Source organism: Apium graveolens, chromosome 11 (assembly GCF_009905375.1).
Source record: "Apium graveolens cultivar Ventura chromosome 11, ASM990537v1, whole genome shotgun sequence".
Taxonomy (NCBI): domain Eukaryota; kingdom Viridiplantae; phylum Streptophyta; class Magnoliopsida; order Apiales; family Apiaceae; genus Apium; species Apium graveolens.
The window spans coordinates 136,452,088-136,458,576 of NC_133657.1; the positions used below are offsets into that span (position 1 = coordinate 136,452,088).

The 6,489-nt window shown below is 40.6% G+C and overlaps 1 non-coding gene across 1 annotated transcript; it reads right to left on the reverse strand.

The window, feature by feature from the left end:
* Window positions 1–5,441: 5,441 nt before the first annotated feature.
* Window positions 5,442–5,548, reverse strand: LOC141698927 (small nucleolar RNA R71). Its single transcript, XR_012565424.1, has one exon. It is a non-coding gene; the product is annotated as a small nucleolar RNA R71 (small nucleolar RNA).
* Window positions 5,549–6,489: the final 941 nt, after the last annotated feature.

Consider the following 6,489-nt stretch of genomic DNA (forward strand, 5'->3'; position numbering starts at 1 on the left):
TCCAAACTCCCAACAAGATTGAAAAAAGATCTAAGTTATGTTAAGTTATGTTTCTTAAATTTAAAATCGCCATGAGGATTCGTAATTCTGTGAGTTCCCGAGGCTCTCTATGTCTACAAATGTTGAAAGTTTCTATTTTCAAGATTAATCAAATTTCCATCTGAAAAGATCAAAATCTCCAAAAGACAAAGTTGTAAGCTTTCAAAAATAAAAACAAGAAGATTTAAGGAAGAAAGAGAAAAGCACTCTAAGTTATCTTAAAATTATGATCTTTAAGAAAAACCGCCGCAAGGTCTCGTAATTCTGTGAGCTCCTGAGGCCTCGTACCTATACAAACATCGAAAGAGCTCAGTTCCAAAAGTAATCAAATTTTCTTTCACCAAAAAGCTTCAGTTACAAAGGGTATAAACCCTCACCAAGGAAAAAAGATAAGGCAAAAACCTTTAAAAAAGAAGAAGATAAAACTTAAGGCTTCTTTGCAAGGAAAATTTATGAAAAAAAAAAGATAAGCTCAAAAGAAGTACAGCAAACCGCATTGCCAAGACATTGAAAAATTATGAAGGTTAAAACCTGAAAAAAAATTGTTCTGATAAAATCAAAATCTACTTATAGGGAGTCTACAAGAAACTCAAGCACTACATTCAAAGAAGTCCGAAATTCACATAAAAGACTTTTAATATCAAAGCCACAAGGCTCCGACTGCAAAAATTATAAGAGCAACACAAAGTAGCAAGTTCAAAGTTATCTGAAGGTAAAACAACAACATCCGAAAATAAACCAAGTTCGAAACCGAAATCCAAGAGTTACATGAAAGTCATCTGGACATATCCAGGCAAATAGGTAAAATTGATAAACTAAGGACCATCTACATCGGGACTAGGGGCCACTGGAGGAGCGCCCACGGCCTCGCAAATCCGCCCCTGCTACTCCTTCAGGTAGTCCTCCCTTTTGTCCTGATTAACATCTAGGCCTCGAGCACCAATCCTCTTCCAACATTCGCTATATCCCTCCTCAAAAAGCTGCAAAGACTCCTCCTCCAGCAACGCCATGTTTTTCTTCACCTCGTCAAGTTCCTTTTTCAACGAGTCCCTAGTAGCAGCAATCGTTTGAAGCTCAACGTCATGCTCCTCCTTCAGCTTTGCAATCTTCCCCCCTGCCTCAGCTACAACAAGTACTTCCTTTTTCACAGAAAGGGACAAAGTGTTGCACTCATCCAAAAAATTAGCTTTATCTTTCAACAAACTTGATATCTTTGATGACTTCGTCTCACGCTCGTGAGTCATCTCAGCAAGTTGGGCATCCAGGTCTCCCTTAGCCTTTTGCAACTCCGCAAAATCAACTCGAAGCTTATCAACTTCACCAACGTCGCAACTCAACGTTTCAACTCTGAATTTTTCAAGTGCAGCAACAATCTAAAAAAAAGAAGAAAGGATGACAACAAAGACAAATAGAAACAAAAAACGCGTTAGCTACCATGCAAGTATAAATAATAAGAAAGTCTACACTGCAGTAAAGGTGATGAAGCAATAAATGTATAAAATAGGATGAAAAAATAAGGAAATAACCTTTAAAGCATACTCCTTGCATGTGTCAATAGACCCGGGCGCCTCGGGCTTCGAGGCCGCAGCAACAGCAACATTAGCTCCAACAATCTCCTTACCCTTTCCAACAATTTTATCAACAGAACCACCACCACTAGCAATCGAGTCAATATTCTAATTCAAAGAAGTATCAGGAGAAACCTTATCACTATCCTCCAAAAGCACAACCTTCACTGAATCCTTGTGTTTTTTATGATGATGAGAACGAGATGAGCTGTGCTCACGGTGCCTCTTCCGCTCTTTCAAAGTTGGGTCTATCTTGGCGATAGTCACATCAGCTTCGGAACACTTCGACGAGTCACCAACAGGAACATCAGTGGGAGTTCGATCAGCTCCGTCACTTCCCGTACCGTCATCTTCAGCTTTAGAAACACCAGCACTCAACTTCTTCTTCGCAAGAAGCTTCAAGAAATTCTCGGAAGGCATCTTCCTCTGCTGATTAACCAACAAGCGAAGTTTAGGCCCCGCAACTGCAAGAAATAAAACAAGATGCAAGATGTTTTATGACAAATAACCCTATGAAATAAATCATAGAAAAGCGAGCACAAAACAAAAGCAAGATAACAAGTAAAAGTGTATTAAGCCTATAAGCAAACTAAATATCTTACGACTATGATTACAAAGAAACCGGATATCAGCAAAACAAGACGGCTTGAACTGTGACGTATGACCACAAAACCACACTAAATCTAAGGCCGATAAAGAACCAGAATCATTCAGCGCCTTCAACATCTCGGGAGATAAACGATGCCACGAAGCCACTTTAATAAGCTCACAACCTTCATACCACGCCCATCTCGAATGCCAACCAGAATTTGATGATGGCGTACAAACAAGCTTCGGACAACCGGGCACCAGTTGATTTCAGACGATACAACGAAAAGAGAAGATCAAGACTCGGTTCTATCCCAAGCTCACTACATCGAGCAATAATCCCATTTATCTGCAAAACCAAATTCGGAGATATCTGACCTACTCCACAATTCAAAGTCCCCAATACGTGGAGAAAGAAAAGATGCATTGGCAAGCGAAAACCATAAGAGAACCATAAATAAGGAATCGCCTGGAAACCCTCACGAGGAGACCTCCATATTCGGTCATCGTGACTAGGAGGGAAAACAACAAATCCATCAAAAAAAGTGCAATAGCTTGACAAAACACCAAGATCTAGAGGAGTCTTGTGGTACACACTCGGGGCGTTATAAGGCCTCTGCGATCTGAAGAACCTTATGTGGGTATCCAACACCATAGCCCCAACATCGGTATCAAACTCACAAGCGAAATCACCCACACCATCGACCTTAGAACCCTCGCCAGCAAACTCACCCTTCTCGAAATCTTCAGCTTTGTAATCAACCCCAAATGGGGAGAACTCTCCAGAGCCAGCAACGGTAAAGAAACATGGCCTAACGGGTCCAACCTATTAAAAATATGCTCTGACTCTTCCGATTGATCTCCCTTTTTACCACTGACTCGACCAGAGGACTGACTTATATCTTGAAAAGAAAGAACTAGAAAAAGGAAATCTACAATAATAAAAAAGAGGGGAAAAAGTTATAGTACCTACGAAAGATCGTGGAGAGAAGATAAGCACGTCCGACAAACACCCTGCAAAAGAAGTTTAATCAGTCATTTGTAGTAAATTCCAAGACAATTGAGGAAGAGAAGTTGGAAGGACAAAGGAGAAACCTTTGGGTTCCCAAAGTAAAAATGAGGATGAAAGAGAAGGGCGGTGATAAGTGACATTTTACACCACTTAGAACGTCTTAAAATGGCTTAAATTGGTGTCTTGAAATCAAGTATTTTGTGTATTTGATGCGTTTTTCTAGTGTTTATGCATTTCAGGGTAATAGTTGTATTTCGGGGGAGGAATCATCAAGAATAAGCCTTGGCATGTGTTCACCATTGCGAGAGGAAAGGAATGGGCAGATTACGGCGAAGAAACGGAGCAAGCTTGGAATTTTTCCAGTACGGTCCTGCGCGCCCGCGCAGCAGCCTGCGCGCCCGTGCAGATATGCTGAGCGGCCGCGCAAGGTCGGGGAAAAAGCTGAATTATTTTAGACTTCTACTTCTGTGTGGCTTCCAACTTCTATATAATCTGAGTTTTATGGGACTATTATATAGGTAGTTTTGAGACGTTTTCATAGAGAGTATTAAGGAGATTATGTTTTAGATTGTGTTTTACGCAAGAAGCGAAGGAGATAAGGAAGAAGACCGATTTAGCACACCGCAACGAAGAGGAAGCATATATTCTTGTGATTCTTGTTTCGTTGTAACGTTGGATGCTAGTTTTCTTGCTTTGACTTATTTACTCTTGTGACGTACTCTGTTTTAATATAATTAGTGTAGTTATTATTTTCTTGTGTTGTTTGTCATGATTTCATATGAACCCATGATGGCGATAAGTTCTATTATGGGCTAATCGTGATCATGGGGTTACAACGGATTTATTATGGAATTCTTTAGTTAATTGTTTAATACTTTAGTGTGTGATGATTGCATGATATCTAGTATTGGTTGTGCGTATTCGTCTTATGTGCATCGCGAACATATAAGATAGGGTGTTAATCTCTTGTGAAGCGACGGTGGATCTTGAGATTTAGAACTTGCCATGCTAGCATAGGTTCATGTACGTTGTGCATGATTAGTGGGTAACTCTAACAGTTTTATTTTCCCTATGTAATCAAAAGAAATAACTTGTGCTTAAATCGTTGTGTTGTCAATTTCTGTAGACATATAGGAACTCAACATAATTGATGACTATTCAACTTCTATCTTAATTGTGGATGTTTGGTAGAATGGTATTAGTACAATGAAAGTTGGCTTTTATCAGTTTTGTGTTATTCGATTAATATCATCACTGTCACATGCTAAAGGTAATAACAATGGCTATAGAAGGAAGTAATAATGAAGTTGTGATCTCATGAGTGTTTTATTATTGATAATTTGAAGTGTTAGTTAAGTGGTTAATTAAGTAGTTAATTATAGTTAATATTTGATCAACAATTTTAAGTGTTATTATCTTAACATTGAGAAGTAATCATACATTGGTGAGTGAGTTTAATTAGACAATAAATTAGTCTGAGTCTCTGAGGGAACGAACTAGAAAGTATTCTATATTACTTGCGAACGCGTATACTTGCGTGAATATTAGCGCGTGTTTTCGCCCTAACAAGTTTTTGGCGCCGCTGCCGGGGACTCGGCGTATTTGTTTATTTTATGTGCTTACCATCATTGGTCATTAGGACTCAGTGATTAGGACGTAATAGTTACTTACTCTTTTCGGTTGTGTTTCAGGTACTTTAACAAGCGTTTATGCAAACTCGTTCTCGTGCTCGTAAGAGGACTTTAGATACAGCTGAGGAGACAGACGAAGTTCTTGATATTCCGGAGAAGTTAGATTTTGAGGATTCGGATTCAGGAGCTGAGCAGAAAGAACCAGTAAATATGGGAGATCGTATTGTTCAAGCTGATCCAGCTCTTATGGATTTTTCTCGGCCTAAAATTGATGATATTCAGTCAAGCATCCTTCATCCGGCTATTCAAGCTAACACCTTTGAAATCAAGCCGGGCACTATTCAGATGGTGCAGAATTCTGTTTCTTTTGAAGGAGCGGCAACTGAAGACCCCAACATGCACATAAGAAATTTTATCGAGATCTGCAGCACTTTTACGTATAATGGCGTGACTGATGAGGCTATCAAGTTGAGGCTTTTCCCATTCTCACTGAGGGATAAGGCTAAAGACTGGTTACATTCTGAACCAGCTGGGTCCATCACTACGTGGCAAGTTCTTGCGCAAAAGTTTCTGGTGAAGTTTTATCCAATGGCAAAGACTGCTGCTATGAGGAATGCTCTTACTCAGTTTGCGCAGCAACCTACAGAATCTATGTGCGAGGCTTGGGAACGCTACAAGGAAATGTTGAGAAAATATCCACATCATGGAATGCCGGATTGGATGGTGATCACTGGTTTCTATAATGGTTTGGGGGCCCAATCTCGGCCCATGCTCGATGCAGCAGCTGGAGGCGCCTTATGGGCTAAAAGCTATACTGAGGCGTATAATCTTATAGAGACGATGGCTGCAAATGAGCATCAAAACCCAACTCAGAGGATGACGTCAGGCAAGGTAGCAGGTATTCTGGAAGTTGATGCAGCCACCGCTATTGCAGCCCAGCTCCAAGTGCTATCAATGAAGGTCGATTCTCTGGCTACGTATGGAGTTAATCAAATAGCTATGGTTTGTGAGCTTTGTGCAGGTTCTCATGCTACGGATCAGTGTTCTCTTGTCAACGAATCTGTTCAGTATGTGAATAATTATCAGCGACAACAGCAGCCTGTGCCAACGACCTATCATCCTAATAACAGAAATCATCCAAATTTCAGCTGGGGGAATAATCAGAATGCGATTCAGCCAACATATCAGCAAGGAGTGAGTAAACAGTTTAACCCACCTGGATTCCAGTAACCACAGCAGTATGCTACAAGGCAATCATATCCTCAACAGGGAAGTGCAGCTGCACCTACTAGTGCTGATTTTGAGGAACTTAAGCTGTTGTGCAAGAGTCAGGCGGTTTCTATCAAGACCTTGGAAAATCAAATCGGTCAATTAGCCAATGCAGTGCTCAATCATCAACCTGGCACTTTTCCCAGTGACACGGAAGTACCAGGCAGGAAGGAAGCTAAAGAGCAAGTCAAGGCTATTACCTTAAGGTCTGGAAAAGTAGCTGATACTGAAAAGGCAAAAGAAGTCGAAGCTGAAGTTAGAGATGAAGAATCTAAGCAAAAGGAGAAAGCGGCGGAACCAAGGAAGACTACTGTTGAACACACTCTGCCTGAGGCTAATACAGGGGAGAAACAGCTCTATCCTCCACCACCTTTTCCTAAGA